A 24,698-nucleotide genomic window follows, 5' to 3' on the forward strand; every position below is an offset into this window, starting at 1 on the left:
TTTTCTCTCCAGCCTCTTAATTGGTCTCCACACCTCTAGTCTAGTCCTGCTGCTGCTGCTGCTGCTAAGTCGATTCAGTCATGTGCGACTGTGCGACCCCAGAGATGGCAGCCCACCAGGCTCCCCCGTCCCTGGGATTCTCCAGGCAAGAACACCAGAGTGGGTTGCCATTTCCTTCCCCAATGCATGAAAGTGAAAAGTGAAAGTGAAGTCGCTCAGACGTGTCCGACTCATAGCGACTCCATGGACTGCAGCCCACCAGGCTCTAACCCAATTTCCACGTGCAGTCAAGGTGGCCCCTCCAAGTTAATAATGATGAAGTCTCCTATAGCATCTGCTCTGGGCTTGGTCCTTTGTAAGCACGATCTCATTTGATGTTTCTAAAACCTGAAGAGGGAGGTACTGTATTTCTCTTTCTTTAAATGGAGTCACTGAAGCTTAAAGAGTAAAAGCAACTTCCCCAAGATGATTCAGAGAAGGAAGGCATCTGCAAGATGAGGTTGCTCACCCTACTTGCCCTTAAGTTCATCGGATGAACCAGGTTCTTCCTCTGTGCTGGGCCCCTGAGCGTGCTGTTCCCTGTGCCTGGAATATGTGTTTTCTACTGTCTGCTCCTGAAACTCCTTTTTCCTCAGATGAGATGACACCTCATCTTTCAGGCATCAGCACTCCTGAGGTCCTTGACAGTTAAGGTCTCTATTTAACCCTCTCATATCTTCACCTCTCAGAGCATTTTTCACACTTTATTTGATACTTGTTTAATCATCTTCACTAACTGCATATTCTGTGAGGGAAGGGATGATCTATCTCACTTATTATTGTTTCTGAGGCCCCCATACACTGCCAAAGTTTTACTTGGCACTTGATAAAAGTTAAAAGAAAAAAAAAAGTGTCAGCAAAATATTTAGTGATTGGTGGATTGTTCAGTGAGAAATACAATGGATCACAAAAAGGCAAAATAAACCATCAGATAGAAATTATACTCTTTTCTCAAACAGCCCCCAAATAGATCATTAGCAAGGATGTAAACTTGCTATAAATTCCTTGAGTGCAGTGTCTATATCTTATTCACATCTAGAGTGCTTTCCACACAATGGGCATTTATTAAGTGACTAGTGAGCAGAATTGCTTGCTGTGCCTCTCTTTGAATGATCTTCCCTATCTATTACTAAAGACACACTCAAGAATCCCCTCATTTGAAAATACAGACTAGTATGAATTCTGGAGCCAAACCAGTAGTGGTGGTGGTTTAGTTGCTAACTCGTGTCTGAGTCTTGTGACCCCATGGACTGTAGCCCGCCAGGCTCCTCTGTCCATGGGATTTCCCAAGCAAGAACACTAGAGTGGGTAGCCATTTCTTCTCCAGGGGAGCTTCCTGACTCAGGGATTGGACCCGAGTCTCCTGAACTGCAGGCAGATTCTTTACGCTGAGCCACCAGGGAAGCCCTTTGAAGTATATTGTTTAATAATCATCAGGATCAGGTGGGTTCTGTGCTTTGATAGGTCTCAAACAATGATTAAAGCAATGATTAAAACACTGACAAATGCCCAGTGCCCACAAGTTTAGTTACGTATTCGTGAGTCTTGACTTAGGAATGCACATCCTATTTCCCGACACCTACTCCAAGCCCTAGGTTAGCTATTAATATGATTGTCTCCACGTCCCTTTGGCAGTGTGGAGTACAGATGTGAATGCTTCCGGATCATTGTCCACCAGATCCCAGCCTGTAAGTTACTTTATAATAAACCGAACAACTGATCACATGGAGTTGACTGTCTCATTTTTTGGTCTAAAGATGCCTTCTCAGTTCAGTGGGCACTTTTTGTTCCCTCCACTCTCCAAAATACCTACTTCCTAGGGTTGATACAAGGATTATATGAGTTAGTATAAAATATTAGAATGGTGCCAAACACAGACAAAATGCCATGATACTGCTGCTACTATTTCTACGATTACTACTGCTATCTATCTGCTAGCTGCTTCAGTCATGTCTGACTCTTTGCGACCGCCAGGCTCCTCTGTCCATGGGATTCTTCCGACAAGAATACTGGCATGGATTGCCATTTCCTTCTCCAAGGGATCTTCCTAATGTGGGGATCGAACCCACATCTCTCTCCAGCATTGACAGGCAGATTCTTTACCACTGAGCCACCAGGGAAGCCTACCTGGCATTATGGATGGAGGGGAAAAGACAACTAACACATTTGCCTTCAAGAAGTTCACAGAAGAGAAGAATTTGTTTCAGTGGCAGTTGTAGTAGTAGACTTCCCAGGTGGTGCTAGCAGTAAAGAATCCACCTGCCAATGCAGGAGACATAAGAGATAAGGATTTGCTTACTGGAGAAAGAAATGTCTACCCACTCCAGTATTCTTGCCTGGGAATCCCAAGGACAGAGGAGCCTGGTGGCCCAAGAGTTGGACATGACTTAGCGCGTAAACAACAACAAATAATACCAGGTATAAAGCCTTACACGTTGTTGGTCCATAATAAGTGTCAGTTGGGTGGATTGAGAGATTATTGCATTTCTAAAAAGAGCCAATGCCACAGTCAGATCCAAGTTTTTCTTTAGGTGGATCAAATGCTCACTATTTATTTGAAGGCAAGTTAAAACTGTGCTTTGTAGGTGAATGGGAAGAATGGACTTGGAAAGATTTAGAAGAGTTATTTTGATGGAGCCAATTAATATGAGGCTGCCAGAGCAAAATCACAAAGAGGATTTAGGTCACTGATTCTTACTTGCTTATCCAAGATTCTAACAAATACATGGTTTAAGAAAAACAACAGCAACAACAATACACACAGTAGAAGCCTCTTCCATTTCCTTTTAATACTGCTTTCATTGGAGCGTTCAACGAGGTAAATCGCTAACTTTGCTTATTAGATTAAGATCATATTATTATAGCTTAAGATCAGCAAATAGGGCTTTCCTTGTGGCTCCGTGGTAAAGAATCTACCTACCAATGCAGGAGACACGGGTTTGATCCCTGATCCGGAAAGATCCCATATGCCGAGAAGCAGCTACGGCCTGTACCACAACTATTGAGCCTGTGCTCTAGAGCCCGGGGACCGCAACTACTGAAGCCTGTGCCCCAGAGCCCATGCTCCACGACAAGAGAAACCACTGCAGTGAGAAGTCTGTGTACAGCAACTAGAGAAAAGCACGTGCAGCAACAAAGACACAGCACAGCCAAAAATCAATCAGTAAATCAATAAAATTATTTTTAAAATCCAGTAAATATAGAAAATAAAAAACTTTGCCTGCAAATTATGGTTCATTAATATCTTTTGTACTCCTAGAAATCATAAGAAAAATACTATATTTAGACAAACATTGAATTTAATCAATAGCAAGTCAGAAATTTGCTTCCTTTTCTCAAATATTTCCATATGTATTCTAACAGACATTTTAAATTAAATCATTAAACTGAAACATTAAACCTCAGAAGTTTAACAAAAATTTTTTTTCTTCTTGTTGACGAATAATGCTTCAAAATTATAGGGATGGTTACCAAGTTATCAATATCTGAAAGTTCTGCTGGGTCTCCAAAAGGTGGGTAGGTGTTTGTTTACTGTTTCTCAATACACAGTAATTTTGCTAAAATGAAACAATGTTTTAGGCACTCAAATTCTGGAGTCAGAGGGAGCTCTGTTTCCCACTAACCAGGAGGACTGCTAGGTAGTTTTTTTTTTTTTTTTTCCTTTCTTTTTTTAAAGTTACAGTTTTAAGGATCATAATGCAGAGAATCTGTGTAACCTTCATTCAATTTTCCTCAGTGCTAACATCCTGCACAACTTTAGTACAATATCACAACCAGACAACTGGCAGTGATACAGTTCACCCGTCTTATCCAGAGTTCACCAGGGTTTTTGTGTGGGTGTGTGTGTTTGTTTATATTTTCTACATTTCCCTTTTATTTATTTATTTTCAATTCTTTTTTTTTTTTTTTAATTGGAGTACTTGTCTGACTGCAGGAAACATGAGTTGTGGGTTCAATCTCTGGGTCAAGAAGATCCCCTAGAGGAGGGCATGGCAACTCACTCTATTAGGGGAAGCATACTGACTGAAACCACCTACCCTGGCCAGGCACCATCGTAACCATTTGCATGAGGACAGGAGGTCCTGGTAAGGAACACGGAACTAATAAGCCACCACCAACCGGAGGAGTTCGGAAAAGGTCAAAAGGAGATACCACGTTTCCGACCACCTCCCAGAATCCTTCTTGCTGGCATCCATCTTGGCTGAACAAGGCGTGCACCACCAGGAAGGACTCTGAGTCAGAATGATTGGCTAAGGACAACCCAGGAATTAATCCCATTGCCATAAAACCCAAGAGTGTGAGCCACATGGCAGAGCTGTTCTCCTGGGTTCCCTTACCCTACTGCTCTCCACCCTGGTGCCCCTTCCCAATAAAATCTTTTGCTTTGTCAGCACATGTGTCTCCTTGGACAATTCATTTCTGAGTGTTAGACAAGAGCCCAGTTTTGGGCCCTGGAAGGGGTGCCCCTTCCTGTAACAATTCCAGTATTCTTGCCTGGAGAATCCCATGGACAGAGGAGCCTGGCCGGTTGTAGTCCATACGGTTGCAATTCAGCATGCATATAGTGTATATATATTTTAAGTAAACATTCCAGTAAGCTCTAGGGAAGAATTCTATAATTAAGTACACTACCTATTTCTCCAGCAAAATATATTAGTATTCATATTTAATGAGATAAATAAAGTGGGAAAACAATCTCGTATCATTTCAGGTCAGACTGCCCTGACCCAGACTCTTTCTGTTTTGTTCTTGGTTTTCAGAGCTTTTCTGGTACTGGATGTGGTCAAGGAGTGAAAGCTCTGTGATTCTCCCTTTGTGGGGCTGCAGTGAGTTTTAAATAATAACACATAGAGAGCACAACCCACACTTAACCATACTCAGTTGTCAATGACCCCTCTGTCATCAATATTATTATAATTTTGCCAGACCAGAAAATATATTAAGTCATTACAAGAGTTGATTGCTGTTTGATAGAATTCCAAGTGAATTTTACCTTGTTAAGTATCCTTTTCTCTACTGTATAAATTCTTTATAATGGACCTTTACTATTATGAAATAGTTTTATACAGCTTAAGAAAATACTTTTTTCCTTTCATTTAAAAGGATTTACTTTCTTAAGTATTTCCTTCTTAATCTTGCCTTTTATTACATAGACAAAAATTCTTCTGAGTTCCCTGTGTTGAAATGTTCTTGGGTTATAAATTCGTTAGAGGCAAAGAAACCATATTCTTTGGCTCTGTAATCAGATGATTTTTTTCCTCTTCTGAGCAACCTATAAGCAAAGCTATTTTTTTTTTTTTTGCTATGAATACTAAAAAAAAATGGGTTGGCCAATCTACAAGGTATTTCTTTAGTTCCTGAGATACTGGAATGTATTTATAGATCTGTGAGCTGTTTAATACCATAACATACCAACATGAGATACCAAGATGAACCCCAACATTCTCACACTAAACAGTTACAGTCTTTGCCTCCATAAAAAAATATTTAAAAACTGTAACTAAAAACCCAAACCAGAAATAATATAAGACAAAAGAAATAAGCAAAAACGTATTTGGCTTTCCCTAGCATTGTGCAGTGCACTGCTGTCCACTAGAACTTTCTACAATGATGGAAAAGTTCCAATCTGCTCTGTTCAACACAATAGCCAGTAGCCACATGTAGTTATTTACACACTTGAAATGTGGCTTTTGCAACCAGGGGCCTGAATTTTAAATGTTATTTAATTTTCGAATTAATTTAAATTTAAATTTAATTAGCCACATGCGTTTAGTTACTCGTGTATTAAGCAATGCAGGTCAACAAAACGCCAATTGTCTACGAATTCTTCTTCAATGGAGACACGGAATGCCACTTCTATTTTTAAAGGATTTGGAATGTTTTCCACGGGATGAAACTTGGGAGTTCTTTTCTACAATTTCACTTGAAAAGAATCACTGAAACTCAAATTGTCAGGACCTGCATGAATAAAGTTTCTGTTTTGTTGTGCTATATTGGTGGGAGATGGCTAAAGAAATCATTGCTTTATCCAACATTTGTGTTTGTCTCTTATCTATTATTCTCTGGTTCTAGAGGCTGTTCTATCCATCCTGTACTCCCAAGTATTTCTAATAAATAAATATCCCCAAAGTGGCTCCAGGCAGATCAACATTAAATACAAAACAACAACACACATAGTGAATAACAAATGAGCCTGCAGTCAGAGAACAAGTGTGGCAAATGGCAAAAGCCAAGTCTCTACTCAATATTCGGTAATAACCTATATGGGAAAAGAATCTAAAAAAGAATGTGTGTGTGTGTATATGTATATATACATATTTAAGGATAACGGAATCACTTTGCTCTACACCTGAAACGAGGACAACACTCTAAATAAACCATACTCTTAAAAAAAAAAAAAAAGCCTATTACTGTAAGAAAAATGACTTTAAATTCCACCTCAGTACATTGACTCTACTGCTCAGTATTTAAAACTTTCCCCAAGTTTTGAAAACCTCCAGAAAGCTTTGGTTTCACACCCAGCTCACAATTAACACCGCCAGTCTACTTGCTGATCAATTATTCACTCAGACGTCCAGCATTTCTTTGGAGCCCCTTCCTTTCACATCACCATAGTTAAGGAGATGACACATGCCTGTGTACTTTTCAGAATGAAGGGTAGACTTTAAGTGGGTTTTAACACTAAATGAGAACAAGGGTTAGAGAAGAGAAATCAGCCCTTTTAGTCAAAGTACAGCTTTGGGCGAGCTGCAGGCAGTGCACAGCATGAGAGAATCTGGTTCCAGAAAGTGCCCATGTGTTGACAGCTGAGTAAGAGTTTGAAGGCTTAATGGTACAAATGTTCTGTCACTGGGATTTGCTTTACCAGAACTGCCCAAAACTCCAAACTTGTTGACAAACAAAGAAGGAAAATTAATTCACTCTAGACTTTGACATTAAATTAGCGAGTTATTTTTACCTAAGTAGTCACCCTGCACTGACTTAACTGAAGAAAACGAAGGATCATTTTGCCCAGCCAGAAACTTTAAAGGAGTAAGACCAGAGACCATGAAAGAACACAATCAGAACTACTTCCTTCTTTCTTGAACAAACCCGCTAGACAATAAGGTGGCGTTGTAGAACATATTTATCAAGTGTAGATTCACTTTATTTCACAGGTAAGAGATTTGCAAGTGCAAAGCTCCCCGCAAAGGAAGAATATTCAAAATAATCTGGGAGTACATTAAAATCACAGAGACGCTCCTACCAGTATCTAGAATCACAAGTAGAAAATAAAGATACTGCAGTCTAGCAATCACTTCGACCATCAACACTCAGTGTTTGAGAATTTTGAAGTTTTACTGACCATTTCGGTTTTAAGTACATGATGACAAGCTGTTTTGAATGCCACCCAGCCTATGCTAGTCCTTGTCTCTTCTTTAATTCTTGCAGCAACAGGAGTTGCTGATCTTTTATTCTGGTATACTATCATGATTATCATCACCAAAATGGGAAAGAAAGCCACTGAGGACAGGGGCATCTCTCACACATCCCTCCGGCAGGGCTGCTCTGTTGGTTAGGAGCATGCGCCCTGGGGCCAGGCAGCCTAGGTTCAAATCCAACTCTGCCACTGACTATCTATGTGACGCTAGGCAAGTTATCTAACCTCTCTGGGCCTAGGTTTCTTTAGTTAACTGGGAATAAACACAGTGTCTACATGTCTTTGTGTTACTGTAAGGATTTTTTATTATGTAATTATAAGGACCATTTGTGTTATCATAAAGATCAAATGAATTTATCCATGCTAAATGCATGGTACCATTCTTAGCACTTGGTTCGTATTCAAAAGCTGTTGGTTTACACTATTATGAGTAGGGTTTTTTTTAGACAAGTATGGTTAAAAAATAACAAAACAGGTTTTCTTTTTGCTGGATTGGGGGATGCATAATGGAAGCCCTGATGTGAAGCATAAGACAGCTTCATTTTTAAACATCCAGTATTGGGTAAATAGAAAGAAAGGCTGATAAAGGAAATGAAGTTATCCTTTGGAATACAGCTTTGCCAGTAATATTGACAGGTAAATTCTACCATCCTCAGTGATGTTTCTATGAACAGTCACCTTGTGATTTGTATGAGGGCTCTCCAGCAGACAAATGAGGCTTATTCGTAAGGCCTGATTACTGCTAGAACATAAAATGAGTAATGTTAGAGGCATTATCTTTGTTATTACAGGGAATGATTTATTCTACACCAGAGCTCAGGAATCCTAATATTAACATATCTTGCAGCAATCAATCACATTCAATTTTGACTTTCAAATCTTTGCACAACATCAAATGATACTGCTAAGCATACAGCTTAATTGTGGAGACTGCTGATGTGGACGGCAATGCCATTAGTGAGCCCAAAAAGCGAAATCAGCAGTATTGAGCCTGAAAATCAAAGAGGTTGGAATTCTGAAGAAAGAGAGTTAACCCACAGAGTTAAACAAGGTAAACACACTAAAAATAATTTGCAAAACAATTTTCTTCCTGCATTTAATAAACATGTGTCAGAAGAAACAAAAATCACAGAAGCCAAAAGTAAAAAAAAAAAAAAATCAATTAAAATAAAGTCACAGGCCATGGTAGAGAATTGTTCCTGGCAGTTATTTGATATAATGTGGTTAATATTTCTAGTCAGTCAAATTAACGCAATTTTGTCACTGTAGATTTACAGTCACAAAATGCACACACCCAGGAGGCTTATTTTATTCCAAGAATCAGAGAAACAAATTCCTTTCAGGCATAAAACAACTTGACCATTTTCTCCTGAATGTAAGGAATGAAAGAAAAGTCATCCTTCAGAAAACAATGAATTTGCTATACATTCACATCTGGCCATCATCTCATCCCTCCGTGATTTCCCCTTCAAAGTCCTTGGACAAAAACTAGTCCATTTATCGCTCCATTTGTATCAACAGATATGCTTTTATTTCTTATCGGTCTGCCTATTCGTATCATGTGTACTCTGCCATGTTATTGATTGAAAGAAGCTCAGGCAAGGTGGTGTCAGCTCATATTCCTAAAGGGAGTCCCCTGAGTAGATCGGTGAGGCACTTAAGGTCAAGTCAGAATTGCCTCTTTCTACATTAAAACTGCAGGGCACAGTGACAAGAAGGATGTCGACTTCTCAAGCATGCCAAGTAAATACCAACAGTCAACCTTTATGGGTTTATCTTCCCCCCACGGAGCTCAGAGGTACTTCTCATGGAAGGAAGTTTGGCTTTGTAAAAACAAAAATTACTTCAAGCCCTTCTTTCCACTTTCCAGGCTTTCTTCTTTATCTTTTTTATCTCTCCAAATGGTACTCCTTACAGACAGAAATCAGAAGGCAAATAAAGTCACTAAATCACACCATGCCCGGAGAGAAAGAAACTAGTAACCCTCCTAACAGATTAATTTGGCATTTTCCTGATGATTCGTGAGATAATCTGTACACTTTGAATGAGGAGAAAGTAAAGTTAACCACGTTTGCCAACTGTATGCTTAGCACCATAAACATTTCCGAGATATGAATTATTGGAAGAACCTGTAAATTCATTCATCAAATACTATCCAGAGCTCATATTATATGCACAGCACTTTTTCTGGAGTGTGGGTTTCAAAGGTGGATATAATGTGCCTGCCCTCAGGGACTTCACAATTCATTATTTTACAGCTTGAAATGTGCTGCGATGGGACATGAACAAAGTGTCAAAGGACAGAACCACGCACATATCATGGCATAAAGAGCTAGAGTGAGACAGACAGGGGTTCAGATCTGTCTTTTTCCACACACAGAGCGGGGCTCCTGGAAAGCGCATCTACCTTCTTGAACTTCATTTTGCCCAACGTAACACAGATGTGGTATTATTAGTACTCTTGGTAGATGGTTAATAAACATTAGTTGGCTTTCCGCCTTGGATACAAAGTCAAGGACAATTGATTTGCTCTAAGGGCAGAGAAGATAATGGGACAAGGGGTCAAAGAAAGAGCAGTTAAGGTTGGCTTTATAGAAAAAGCAGGATGTCAATAGACAAGAATGAGAAGTAAGGGATTTTTGGCAAAAAAGGATCATGAGGGAGAAAAGTGGAACTGTAAAAAGAACACTGAAAAAAAAAAGCACAAGGTGTGTTTAGGGGGAGCAGAGGACAGTGGTTACAAATGGGGGTGTAGGGATTAATCTGCCTGAGCTGGGATCATGTTGTCTACTTGGGATCCCCTGGGGTAACTTGCTTATCCATTTTCCTCATTTATTACCCACATATAACAATATCTATGTCATAGGGTATACTGAAGATTAAGTGGAGAATATATGTATATATCCTCCATATACCTGTGGACTGTTGTCATTCAGTCACTTGGTCACGTCCAACTCTTTGTAGTCCCAAGGACTGTAGCCCGCCAGGTTCCTCTGTCTATGGGATTATCCAGGCAAGAATACTGGAGTGGGTTGCCATGCCTTCCTCTAGGGGATCTTCCAAACCCAGGAATTGAACCAGCATCTTAGGTCTCCTGCATTGGCAGGCAGGTTCTTTGCCACTAGCGCCACCAGAGAAGCTTATATATATATATGTAAATCAGTTCAGTTTAGTCACTCAGTCGTGTCTGACTCTGTGATGCCATGGACTGCAGCACGCCAGGCTTCCCTGTCCATCACCAACTCCCGGAGTTTACTCAAACCCACATCCACTGAGTCCATGATGCCATCCAACCAGCTCATCCTCTGTCGTCCCCTTCTCCTCCCACCTTCAATCTTTCCCAGCATCAGTCTTTTCAAATGAGTCAGCTCTTCACATCAGGTGGCCAAAGTATTGGAGTTTCAGCTTCAGCATCAGTCTTTCTGATGAATATTCAGGACTGATCTCCTTTAGGAAGGACTGGTTGGATCTGCTTGCAGTCCAAGGGGCTCTCAAGAGTCTTCTCCAACACCACAGCTCAAAAGCCTATATATACGTGGAGAAGGCAATGGCACCCCACTCCAGTACTCTCGCCTGGAAATCCCATGGACGGAGGAGCCTGATGGGCTGCCGTCTGTGGGGTCGCACAGAGTCGGACATGACTGAGGTGACTTAGCAGCAGCAGCATATATATACTAGACCTATTATTATTAGAAAGTGAAAAGTGAAAGTTGATCAGTTGTGTCTGACTCATTGCGACCCCATGGACTATACAGTCCATGGACTTCTCCAGGCTAGAATACTGGAGTGGGTAGCCCTTCCCTTCTCCAGGGGATCTTCCCAACCCAGGGATCAAACCCAGGTCTCCCACATTGCAGGTGGGTTCTTTACCAGCTGAGTCACCAGGGAAGCCCATGATTATGAGTAAAGTCTCACTCAGTAAGTTGGGGATGACTCAAGTGTAAGGGAAACAGAAGTATGGGTGATCATTCTGCTTTTTGACTCCCAGGCATCTAATTACTTAGTACTCTAAAAGCGATATTTTATCACAAATGGGTGAACAGGTTACTTTTATCAGGCAACTCTATGTCTCCTCCCATTACTAAATATGTTTTGGTCCAGTGGTTTGTAAACCTGGCTGTGCATCAGACTCTCTTGGGAATCTGATCTTTAAGAAAACAAAAAGCAAAACGAACAAACTAAAAACAGACACTCTTAGGTCTAAACCTAGAGATTCTTATTGAATAAATTTAAGGCGGAACTGAGGAAACTGTACTTTTAACAAAGTCTCCCTGGTGACTCTGATAAATAGCTAAATGTGGAGACCTTCACTGCAGTGTACTAGTAAGCCAGGTCAATAGGTTTTACTCTTATTGCCCATTGAATCAAATAACATTTAGCTTATCTAACGATAAGAGATTCATAAAAGTGCTGGCCTCCAATTTAATCTTATAGAAAACACTCTCATTAATTGATAGAAGGCATTAATGAGAATATAACTTCTTTGTTAATTAGTTACTGAAGCACTCCGCAAGGATGATGGCATGAAAGAGCTTGAAGTGACAGGCAAGTTAACTTTTCATCAATCATTAAAAAAGAAAATAAACTTTTCTCAGATTAAATATCACAATGCTGCCAAATTAAGTTGTTTCACCGATATTTACTCTATTCTCAGATACATTTAAGAGTATAAATTATGAAACGAGAAGTCCAAGGAATTCATGTTGGTTTCAACACTACTATAAGGAAGATTCAAATTCTGATCGTCTGTGTGTTCTTTGAATGGATTTGTCAGAAAGAATATCAATCAGCTATATCAGAGAGCCCTATTAGCTTCACAAAATAATTATTTATTTTAAAAGACCACTTATAGCTTCTTAGTGCCCCTAAGGGTTTGCTGATTGTCACTGGACAGGAAGTCCTAGAAGAAGAACATTTTAAACAAAATGTTGATTCAAAATACAAAAACACATTCCTGGTATTATAATTTTAATGTAATTTTATGTGATTTACAAATAAACCTCAAGGGCAAGGCAAGATACAAAGGCTGGCAGGGTAAGCCCAGGGACCAGGTCAAGAATGGCCATATTAAGCCCAGATTTTATCCTGAGAGGAAAGAGGAGCTACTCAGGGATTTTAGTGGTAAAATATACATTGTAAAAGAGTCTAATATAGTAGTTATCAACACGAAAACATTTAGAATCAAACAGGAGCTTTAAAAAAATATCAGTGTCTAAACTCCCTACATTTCTAATTTAATTGGTCTGGAGTGGGGCCCACACAGCAGCAATTAAAACAACACCACCACCCAAGTTATTTTACTGTATGGCCAGGGTTGAGAACTACTGCTCAGACTGGAAGCCTGGAGACCAGCAGGGCCTTGGAGGGAACATGTCTGAAAAAGGGCCTTGGTGATGGAGATGGAGAAATGTGAATAAACTTGACAGATAACTCAGGTGCTAGAATGAACAGGATGTATTGATTGGTTACCTGTGAAAAATGAGGGAAAAATGTGAATCAAAAATTACCTCCAGGTTCTAATCATGGGGTTGCAAAGAGTCGGACATGACTGAGCGACTGATCTGATCTGATCCCCCAGGAAAGGGCTTCCTTGGAGCTTCAGATGGCAAAGAATCCACCTGCAATGCAGGAGACCTGGGTTCAACCCCTGGGTCTTCAATCCACCAGAAGATCCCCTGGAGAAGGGAATGGCTTCCCACTCCAGTAGTCTTGTCTGGAGAATCCCATGGACAGAGAAGCCTGGCGGGCTATGGACCATAGCGTCCCAAAGAGTCGAACATGACTGAGTGGCTAACATTTCCCTGGGAAAATGAGCCAACAGTGGTGCTATTCATTGGCCTTAAATTCTACTGGATCTGGGTTTTGATCTGGCTTGTCCAGTTTCTATTTTGAGCCTTTGGCCCAATTATTTAAAAGCTCCTTTAATCCTATACAAAATGGAGTCAATAGCACTTACTTCACAATAGTAAAGATTATGCAAGATAACGCAGGTCCTTTTAGGACCTAACAGTGTCTATCACATAAGAGGCGCTTAATAAACGGTTTTCTCTTCCATATTATAACACAGCTACTCCAAGTGTACTCCTTTAAATTCCTAAAGGAACTAAATTTCTTTCAATATGTGAAATTATTTTGGGCTTCCCAGGTGGTGCTGGTGGTAAAGAACCTGCCTCCCAATGCAGGAATTGCAGGTTCGATCCCCTGGGTCAGGAAGATTCCCTGGAGAAGGAAATGGCTACCCATTCCAGTATTCATGCCTGGAGAATCCCATGGACAGAGGAGCCTGGCAGGCTATGGTCGCAAAGAGTCGGACATGACTGAAGCAACCGAGCATACACGCACACACATGACTTCTCCTTCTCAGAAGACGCAAGACACTTAAAAAGGATGTCTTGGATGTTGGGAGAGAGTTTACTATCATTTCGAGAAACAAAGATACATTGAGGGAAACCACCTGCTTCTAATTTTGTTAAATTACTTCAAAACAAACAATAAGGATAGACATGGAACAGTGGACTGGTTCCAAATTGGGAAAGGAGTACATCAAGGCTGTATATTGTCACCCTGCTTATTTAACTTATATGCAGAGTACATCATGTGAAATGCCAGGCTGGATGAAGCACAAGCTGGAATCAATTCCTTGGGAGGAATATCAATAATCTCGGATATGCAGATGACACCACCCTTATGGCGGAAACCAAAGAGGAACTAAAGGGCCTCTTGATGAAGGTGAAATAGGAGAATGAGAAAGCTGGCTTAAAACTCAACATTCAAAAAACGAAGATCATGGCATCCAGTCCCATCACTTCATGGCAAATAGATGGGGAAACAATGGAAACGGTGGCTGACTTTATTTTCTTAGGCTCCAAAATCAATACAGATGGTGACTGCAGCCATGAAATTAAAAGATGCTTGCTCCTTGGAAGAAAAGCTATGGTGAACCTAGACAGTCTATTAAAAAGCAAGAAGATTACTTTGTCAACAAAGGTCTGTATAGTCAAAGCTCTGGTTTTTCCAGTAGTCATGTATGGATGTGAGAGTTGGACCATAAAGAAGGCTGAGCACCAAAGAACTGATGCTTTCGAACTTTTGGAGAAGCCTCTTGAGAGTCCCTTGGACTGCAAGGAGAGCAAACTAGTCAGTTCTAAAGGAAATTAGCCCTGAAGATTCATTGGAAGAACTGATGCTGAAGCTGAACCTCTGATATTTTGGCCACCTGATGCAAAGAGTCGACTCATTGGAAAACACCCTGATGCTGGGAAAGGTTGAAGGCAGGAGGAGAAGGGGGTGACAGAGGATGAGATGGTTGGATGGCATCACCAAATCAACGGACATGAGTTTGAGCAAACTCCAGGAGATGGTGAAGGACAGGGAAGCCTGGTGTGCTGCAGTCCATGGGGTGGCAATGAGGTGGACGTGACTGAGCAACTGAACAACAACAACAAAAGCATAGACAAGAGTACTTGATAATGAAAGGCTGATTTGAGAAAAAGCATTCTAGTTTCAGTTTATCAAAACAGGGTGTCTGAACACCTGGAGGAATGCTCTCACCTCCTGGCCTTCGCACTGGCTGTTCCCTTTGCCTGGACTTTTCTTGACTACAAACGTTCATAACTCACTCCCATGACAGCCCTCAGGTTTTTGCTGTTCCTCAATGAGGTCAACTTGATCACCCCACTTCAATCACAACCTCCCCATCTCTGCCTCAACATATCTCACTTCTTTAACCTATTAAACTCTTCTTTTTGTTTTTCTGTAGCTCTTATCTCTTTTTAACAAACTGCATAATTTACTTATTTATTTTTTATTGCCGGTCTATTCTCTATAGGCTGTGAACTCCACGAGGGCAGAAATAAGTTGTTTTGTGAAATTATTATTATTATACCAAAGACCTAGAATAGTGCCTGGCACAAAGTAGGTATAGAATGAACATCTGTTGACTAATAAGAGTTATAAATTGCACACAAAATTCACAAGTCATCGATGTACGTGCCAGTATCATAAGTGAGCATGCCAAGTCATCAAAACTGGTTATAAAAAGAAAAGGATACGCGAAAGCTTCGCTGAAACTAGAAATTTTTATTAACTAATACCAATCAGTGCTCTGTTCTTTGAGTATTTGTACCAGGACTAGTAGAAAACAGGAAAGACTATGCGTTTTAGGGGGAAAACTAGTTTTGGAAGCACTGCTTTGGGAGTGATGCACGATCAAGTGGTGAAAACAGAGATTAGGATTGAAGAGTTTTTTCTTTTTTTTTGGCTGCACCACAGCATGCAGGATCTTAGTTTCCAGACCAGGGATCAAACCCATGCCCCTTGCAGTGGAAGTATGAAGTATTAACCACTATACTACTAGGGACGTCCCAAGAGTTTGCCATTTTGCTTGTAAGCATGTGGGGATGCTTTCTTGTGCCAAAGGAGGGCATAAAATACACTTTCTTAACAAAAACTTATCAAGAATACTACCTGTCTAGCCATGCTGTGCTCAGACTGTGCTCAGACGCAGTCATGTCTGACTCTTTGTGACCCCACAGACCGTATTCCACCAGGCTTCTTTGTCCATGGGATTTTCCAAGCAAGATTACTACAGTGGGTTGCCATTTCCTCTTCCAGGGGATCTTCAGACCTAGGGATCAAACCTGCGTCTCTTACATCTCCTGCATTAGCAAGCAGATTCTCTACCGTTAGTGCCAGAACCATAAAAAATACTATAACTTATATCAGACTCTCTCCCTCCCTCTGTCTTTTTCTCTCTTTGTTTCTAAAAACAGGAGAATGATGATAATATTCTGGTCTTTGATAAAAACATAATTCACAATCCAGCCCTGATTTCCTAATTCACAGAGAACTTTGAGTTACAGAAAGGACCACTCTTTCTTTTAAGTGAACCATAACTGCCTTGAAGGGCACAATCAAGCAAGATTACCAGGGCACCAAGGACTGCCTAGTTGGGAACAACTTAATGAATTTCCACAGAAGAAATTAAATTACTTTGTAATGCTCTGCCTACATTATAGAGAACATGAAAAAAGGAAAGGTGTTGGAGTCATTCCATTTGGCAAGGATTTCATGATATGTCTGTTTTCTAAAGATTTCTAGGAGGTAAGAGTAAAATAAATGGGGCTTAGGCAACTCTAGAGAATATAGATTAAGACGGAGAAAATGCCAAACCAAATAAGCCTGAAGTCATTTAACAAAGCAGTGCCTGTTGATTGATTTATATTTGGTTTTGTAATGGGATTGCACACAGACTCCACTCTGCCCAACTTCCTGTACTTCACATTTGAGCCCCATCCTTGGCAACTGAAAGCCCAATGGGGAGCCTGATGATAGAAGATCAGATAATCTGCAAAGCAGATAATCTGTTTCTCACAATTGAGTATTAGAACAGCCTAGTGGGCCACCTGAGCCCCTACAATATACCCTTTCCAGTCCCACAAACAGAGCCTCTCAGGTTATTGACCTGAGCCCAGAGGCATCGTGGAGGTTCACAATTAAAAGGCTTTGACCCAACTTCTGACCTCAATGTCTGCTTCCTGTGGAGAGAGTCTGAACTGGCCTAACAAAATTGCAGACTTAGGAATGCTACCGAAATTACTTTCATTCTGTCTTCCAGTTCACAGAATCATTAGGAACGTATTTGTTCAGATAAATGCTGGCCCACCAGCTCAAAACAGTTCGTATTAGTCTTTGTTATAGAGGGCTGTAGTGTTGTCAACATTACTTACCCTTATTCCTATCAAGAGTGACAATCTTTGCTTTACCACGTGTAATATGTTGTTTGCAGCTTCAGCTCTATGCTTGAACACTTGATAGATGAATACGACATCATTTATTGATGCAGATTTATCAGAAACCTCAGCAAGATCATCAGTTCAAACAGGTCTTGGAAGAACAAGACCTCCAAAAACAAATTTATTTGTTATCTTACTATTGTAATTGCTGTTGCTGGTAGGAAAAAAACGTATATTCAAATCTAGGACAGCTGGTCTAAAATGAAACAAATATTTAATCTCATTTAATTTTCCTGAAATTGCCTGATAACTAAGAGGATCAGAAAACTGAGAAATGAGCATTTTCAGAGATGAAACCCCAATGTTGACAACCTCTCAGGCAGAAGAAAAATTTTAAACGGACTATGTTGACACTAGCAAGCATTTTGTTCTAAATCATTATACTCTTTCTATATTGTTAATTCTCTTCAAAGAACATGGACATCAGAGACTATAATCTTTCACTGTGTGTTTCTAGACCATCTCACTGTTTACATATTGAACCAGATATATCACTCCAGGCATCTCTTGTGGCTCAGATGGTAAAGAATCTGCCTGCAATTCAGGAGAGCTAGGTTCAATCCCTGGGTCAGGAAGATCTCCTGGAGAAGGGAATGGCAACCCATTCCAGTATTCTTGCCTGGCAATTCTACGGACACAGGAGTTTGGTGGGCTACAGTCAATGGAATCGCAGAGTTGGACATGACTGAGTGACTATCATCACTTCACTTCATATCACTCCAAGCTGAAAGACAGAAAATTCCTGATAAATTGAAGAATGGCCCCAGATCTTGTCAAATTACATAGTTCAGAGATCATTCAGTGATTCAAACTACACAAATATCAGCTTGTCAAAAAATTATTGATGTGTGTGTATTGCTTGTGTGTGTGTATACAAGAATATGAGTGAGTAATCAAAAGAGACCAAAGCTCCTCTGTTTTAGAAAGGGGTTGGAGCAAAATTTGATATCCACAGAAGAAAACTACCCAAAGTATATGTTTCAGATATCTGGTGGCTCAGGAATAAAGAATCTGCCTGCCAAGCCAGGAGATGAAAGTTTGATCCTTGGGTCAGGAAGACCCCCTAGGCAAGGAAACGGCAACCCACTCCAGGATTCTTGCCTGGGAAATCCCATGGACAGAGGAGCCCAGCAGGCTACAGTCCATGGGGTAGCAAAAAGCTGGACACAACTTAGCGACTAAATAACAGCAACAAAAATATATAACAAGTCAAATAAAACTCTGTCTAAACCTAAATGTACTCCATTAGTGATAATTTCTCCAGGTCAATTTACAACCCTATCAAAAGCAAGAAAAAATCAATAACAATAACAAAAAATAAGAAGAAGAAAAAAAGATCCCCAGATCACATATCTTGGGGCATATGTGAATTTTCAGAGGAGTCCCATAGGACGTCTGAGTGTTAACCATGGACTTCAGTTCAGTTCAGTTGCTCAGTCGTGTCTGACTCTTTGCGACCCCATGAACTGCAGCACGCCAGGCCTCCCTGTCCATCACCAACTCCCGGAGTTCACTCAGACTCACGTCCATCAAGTCGGTGATGCCATCCAGCCATCCCATCCTCTGTCGTCCCCTTCTCCTCCTGCCCCCAATCCCTCCCAGCATCAGGGTCTTTTCCAATGAGTCAACTCTTCACATGAGGTGGCCAAAGTATTGGAGTTTCAGCTTTAGCATCAGTCCTTCCAATGAACACCCAGGACTGGTCTCCTTTAGGATGGACATAGACTTACTTATCAAATAAAAATGTAGTAGCAAGTCTGTGATATCATGTGAATTATACTTGCCAAAGGATGATTATGTAATTTTTGGTAAGTAGAGAGGTTTTTTTTTTTTTTTTCTTTAATTGGAGGATAATTACTTTACAGCATTGGGTTGTAATAATGATGATGGGTTTTAACATATATCAACATGAATTGGCCATAGGCATACATGTGTCCCTTCCCTCCTGAATCCCCTTCCAACCTCCCTCCTCACCTCACCTTTCCAGGTATTTGAGAGAATAGCATTGAAACATATATGTTACCATATGTAAAACAGATAGCCAGTCAAAGCTTGATGTGTGATGCAGGGAACCCAAAGCCAGTGCTCTGTGAAGTAGAGTTTTGCTCTATAAAAGTTACTTGCCATCAATGTGCATGCTGCTGCTAAGTCACTTCAGTCGTGTCCGACTCTGTGCGACCCCATAGATGGCAGCCCACCAGGCTTTGCTATCCTTGGGGTTCTCCAGGCAAGAACACTGGAGTGGGTTGCCATTTCCTTCTCCAATGCATGAAAGTGAAAAGTGAAAGTGAAGTCGCTCAGTCATGTCCAACTCTTAGCGACCCCCTGGACTGCAGCCTGCCAGGATCCTCCGTCCATGGGATTTTCCAGGCAAGAGTACTGGAGTGGGGGTGCCATTGCCTTCTCCGGTGCATACCACTACACTTAGGTTAAGTGTTTTATGTTTTCAAATCAGCCAGATTCTGCCAACACTTCTTTTTCACAACGTATACCTAGTTTCAATTCAACAAATGCTCTTTGACCACCTACTATATACAGGGCACTAGATTAGATACTGCTAAAAGTAGAAGGATAAACTGCCTCACAATTCAGAATACAGGAAATCTGAGAATCTTTTAAAAATTAACCAATTTGATCTGTATTTAGAATTACTAAATATATTAACAATCGTATCTCTATATAAACACATCATATGATTTTTTTCCCTACTTTTCCTTTTTTAACATTACTAACACTCTATTTAGGGAATAAAGTAATCAGTATACTCACAGAAACATCTAATTAGTTAGGATGTCATTCATGGACATTCCCATAATTTCAAAAACTCGATAATTTAGAGTAAATATATTTAGGTCTTTTTATGAAATGTAAACAGCTCCAGAATCCCTAAGGAGTGAAGAAATGCTGGCCTTCATTTTGGCAAACTTTCCAATTCATGCCAGATCACTCATTCAACTGGAATTTTATCAGCAAGAACAGATCCAGTTTTTGTGGGATCCAAAGCTGATACAATCTGGGGGCTTTTCTTTAAGAAAGGAATACAAAATTAGTTCCAGGGAGAGGGGCTAAAAAGTTTAAGCTTCATTAGCTTCTGAGCAAATCTGTCTCTGGTTTTCAGCTATCAGTAATGAGCTTTTGCTAATGACATGATGTAAAACAGAGCAACAAGTATCTGAAACTTAAGTTGGGGCGGAAACATATTTCTCTGAAATTGAATTATAGGAGCTATGTAGACTTTTGTGAAAATGAGCTCCTGAGATACTCGCCTCTCCCACAAACCTCTAATGTTACCATGCACAGCATCAGGAGAAGGCTCAATGTTAATCACTCATTTCCCCTTTCAATCTGTCTCAATTACTGTTACGGGATGCTTCAATTAGTCATTCTCCTCTCCAGGGATAGGGAGAGATCACAGATAACTCATCCCAAATAGACTTCACAATTTGAATGCCTCCATCCTGCTAAAGAAAAATCTTCACTGGAGACAAGCGACATTTGCTGTCATCCACTCTGTACTCTGTCAATGCCACTCTTTCATCAGACAAAGAGAAGCCATAAGTCTTCTGGGATGGTGAACCTTCTTTTCCCTTCCCCCAGAGGAGTGAGTTCTGTTTCTCTCACACATTCAGCCCAAGACAGCCACAGGCAATTGTTTTTAAAACTTAAAACTGCCCTTGGATGGCCCTTTCCAGAAGGTAGCCCCTGAGACAGACAACCATGTTATCAGTCATCTAGACAGCATTTATCCCTTTTTTTATGCCTGTTCTCCACCTGTTACAAGAAGACTACTTAGCCCTAGAGTCTAAAATCTGTGAAACAAGGTATTCAATATCTCTTTAAGAAGTATATATGGTATCAGTGACAGAATAATCTCTCTTTATTTCCAAGGCAAATCATTCATATGATAGTTATCCAAGTCTATGCCCCAAGCACTAATGCTGAAGAAGCTGAAGTTGAATGGTTCTGTGAGGAACTACAAGACCTTCTAGAACTAACACCAAAAAAAAGAAGTCCTTTTCATCATAGGGAACTGGAATGCAAAAGTAGGAACTCAAAAGATACCTAAGTAACAGGCAAGTTTTGCCTTGGTGTACAAAATTAAGTAGGGAAAAGGCTATCAGAGTTTTGCCAAGAGAATGCACTGGTCATAGCAAACACCCTCTTCCAACACCACAAGAGATGACTCTATACATGGACATCACCATACGGTCAATACCAAAATCAGATTGATTACATTCTTTGCAGCCAATGAGGGAGAAGCTCTATACAGTCAGCAAAAACAGGACTGGGAGCTGACTGTGGCTCAGATCATGAACTCCTTATTGCAAAATTCAGACTGAAGTTGAAGAAAGTAGGGAAACCACTAGACCATTCAGGTATGACTTAAATCAAATCTCTTAGGATTATACAGTGGAAGTGACAAATGAAGAACTATGGATGGAGGTTCGGGACATTCTATAGGAGGCAGTGATCAAGATCACCCCCAAGGAAAAGAAATGCAAAAAAGCAAAATGGTTGTCTTAGGAGGGCTTACAAATAGCTGAGAAAAGAAGAGACACAAAAGGCAAAGGAGAAAAGGAAAGATATACCCATTGAATGCAGAGTTCCAAAGAACAGCAAGGAGAGATAAGAAAGCCTTCCTTAGTGATCAATGCAAAGAAATAGAGGAAAACAATAGAATGGGAAAGACTAGAGATCCCTTCAAGAAAATTAGAGATACCAAGGGAACATTCCATGCAAAAACGAGCACAATAAAGGACAGAAACAGTATGGACCTAACAGAAGCAGAAGTTATTAAGAAGAGGTGGCAAGAACACACAGAAGAACTATTAAAAAAAAATCATAATGACCCAGATAACCACGAAGGTGTGATCACTCACCTAGAGCCAGACATCCTGGAGTCCAAAAACAAGTGAGCCTTAGGAAGCATCTCTATGAACAAAGCTAGTAGCTACTTCAAATCCTAAAAGATGATGCTGTGAAAGTGCTGCACTCAATATGCCAGCAAATTTGGAAAACTCAGCAGTGGCCACAGGACTGGAAAAGGTCAGTTTTCATTCCAATCTCAAAGAAAGGCAATGCCAAAGAATGTTCAAACTACTGCACAATTGCACTTATCTCACATGCTAGCAAAGTAAGGCTCAAAATTCTGCAAGCCAGGCTTCAGCAGTTTGTGAACCAAGAACTTTCAGATGTTCAAGCTGGATTTAGAAAAGGCAGAGGAACCAGAGATCAAATGACCAACATCATTTGGATCGTAGAAAAAGCAAGAGAGTTCTAGAGAAACATCTACTTCTACTTTATCAACTATGCTAAAGCCTTTGACTGTGTATATCCCCATAAACTGGAAAATTCTAAAAGAGATGGGAATACCACATCACCTTACCTGCCTCATGAGAAATCTGTATACAGGTCAAGAAGCAACAGTTAGAACTGGACATACAATGGACTGGTTCAAAATTGGAAAAGGAGTATGTCAAGGCTGTATAGTGTCACCCTGCTTATTTAACTTATATGTAGAGTACATCATGCGAAATGTCGGGCTGGATGAAGCACAAGTTGGAATCAAGATTGCCGGGAGAAACATTAATAACCTCAGATATACAGATGCTGCTGCTGCTGCTAAGTTGCTTCAGTCGTGTCCGACTCTGTGTGACCCCATAGACAGCAGCCCACCAGGCTCCCCCATCCCTGGGATTCTCCAGGTAAGAACACTGGAGTGGGTTGCTATTTCCTTCTCCAATGCATGAGAGTGAAAAGTGAAAGTGAAGTCTCTCAGTTGTGTCCTACTCTTAGCGACCCCATGGACCGCAGCCTATGGGATTTTCCAGGCAAGAGTACTGGAGTGGGTTGTCATTGCCTTCTCCGGATATACAGATGACACCACCCTTATGGCAGAAAGCGAAGAGAAACTAAAAAGCCTACTGATGAAAGTTAAAGAGGAGAGTGAAGAAATTGGTTTAAAATTAAACATTCAAAAAACTAGGATCATGGCATTTGGTCCCCGTCACTTCTTGGCAAATACATGGGGAAACAATGGAAACAGTGAAAGAATTTATTCTTTGGGCTCCAAAATCACTCTAGATAGTGACTGCAGCCATGAAATTAAAAGATGTTTGCTTCTTGAAAAAAAAAGCTATGACCAACCTAGAGAGCATATTAAAAAGCAGAGAAACAACTTTGCCAACAGAGGTCTGTTTAGTCAAAGCTATGGTTTTTCCTGTAGTCGTGTATAGATGTGAGAGTTGGATCATAGAAAGCTGAGTGCTGAAGAATTGATGCTTTTGAACTGTGGTGTTGGAGAAGACTCTGGAGACTCCCTTGGACTGCAAGGAGATCAAACCAGGAAATCGTTAAGGAAATCTGTCCTGAATATTCATTGCAAGGAGTGATGCTGAAGCTGAAGCTCCAATACTTTGGCCACCTGATGTGAAGAACTGACTTATTGGGAAAGACCCTGATGTTGGGAAAGATTGAAGGCAGGAGGAGAAGGAGATAATAGAGGATAAGATGGTTGGATGGTATCACCGACTCGATGGACATGAGTTTGAGCAAGCTCTGAGAGGTGGTGATGGACAGGGAAGCCTAGTGTGCTACAATCCATGGGGTCGCAGAGAGTCAGGCACAACTGAGCGACTGGACTGACTGACGGTAGCAGTAGTCTACAGATGATTACATAGAAAATAATGATTTCTAAATCCAGAAAGAGGAATGACTCCTGTCATTAGACAAAGCATTAGTGAAGTTGCTCAGTTGTGTCTGACTCTTTGCAACCCCATGGATTGTAGCCTACCAGGCTCCTCCATCCATGGGATTTTCGAGGCAAGAGTACTGGAGCAGGTTGTTATTTCCTTCACCAGGACAAAGCATTGGATCTATCTAAAAATAAATGATTACCAAAATGTCTACATAACTAGAAGTCTTTTATCCATTCATAAGTGTCATTTTGTCTGATTGCTGTAGTTATACAATGTGTGTAATCTCCATATCATAATCATAAGAAAAAAGAAAAAAATCAACTTTTTGTAAAAAAAAAACAATAAGACACAACTAAGTTGTTTGGGTTCTATGATTATGATATGGAGATTACAAACTGTATAACTACAGCAATCAGATAAAATGACATTTATGAATGGATAAAAGACTTCTAGTTATGTAGACATTTTGGTAATCATTTATTTTCCTGGAGAAGGACTAAATGAGCTCAAGGACTGTGTGTGAAATGGTCTATTTCTGATAATCATTTCTTATTTTGTGCTATCACTGGATTTACACTATTACAGTACTCGTGTCACGTGTAATTATTGGGATGGTCAAAAAGTTTGATCGGGTTTTCCTATGCTGCTAAGTCACTTCAGTCGTGTCCGACTCTGTGCGACCCCATAGATGGCAGCCCACTAGGCTCCCCCGTCCCTGGGATTCTCCAGGCAAGAACACTGGAGTGG

The 24,698-nt window shown here is 40.5% G+C and overlaps 1 protein-coding gene across 5 annotated transcripts in view; it reads right to left on the minus strand.

Annotated features, from left to right (window-relative positions):
* Positions 1 to 24,698, minus strand: part of SLC10A7 (solute carrier family 10, member 7) — a 323,647-nt gene that overhangs the window by 129,140 nt on the left and 169,809 nt on the right. The window lies entirely within an intron of this gene.

The sequence above is a fragment of the Bison bison genome, unplaced genomic scaffold (assembly GCF_000754665.1).
Source record: "Bison bison bison isolate TAMUID 2011002044 unplaced genomic scaffold, Bison_UMD1.0 scf7180017864184, whole genome shotgun sequence".
NCBI lineage: Eukaryota > Metazoa > Chordata > Mammalia > Artiodactyla > Bovidae > Bison > Bison bison.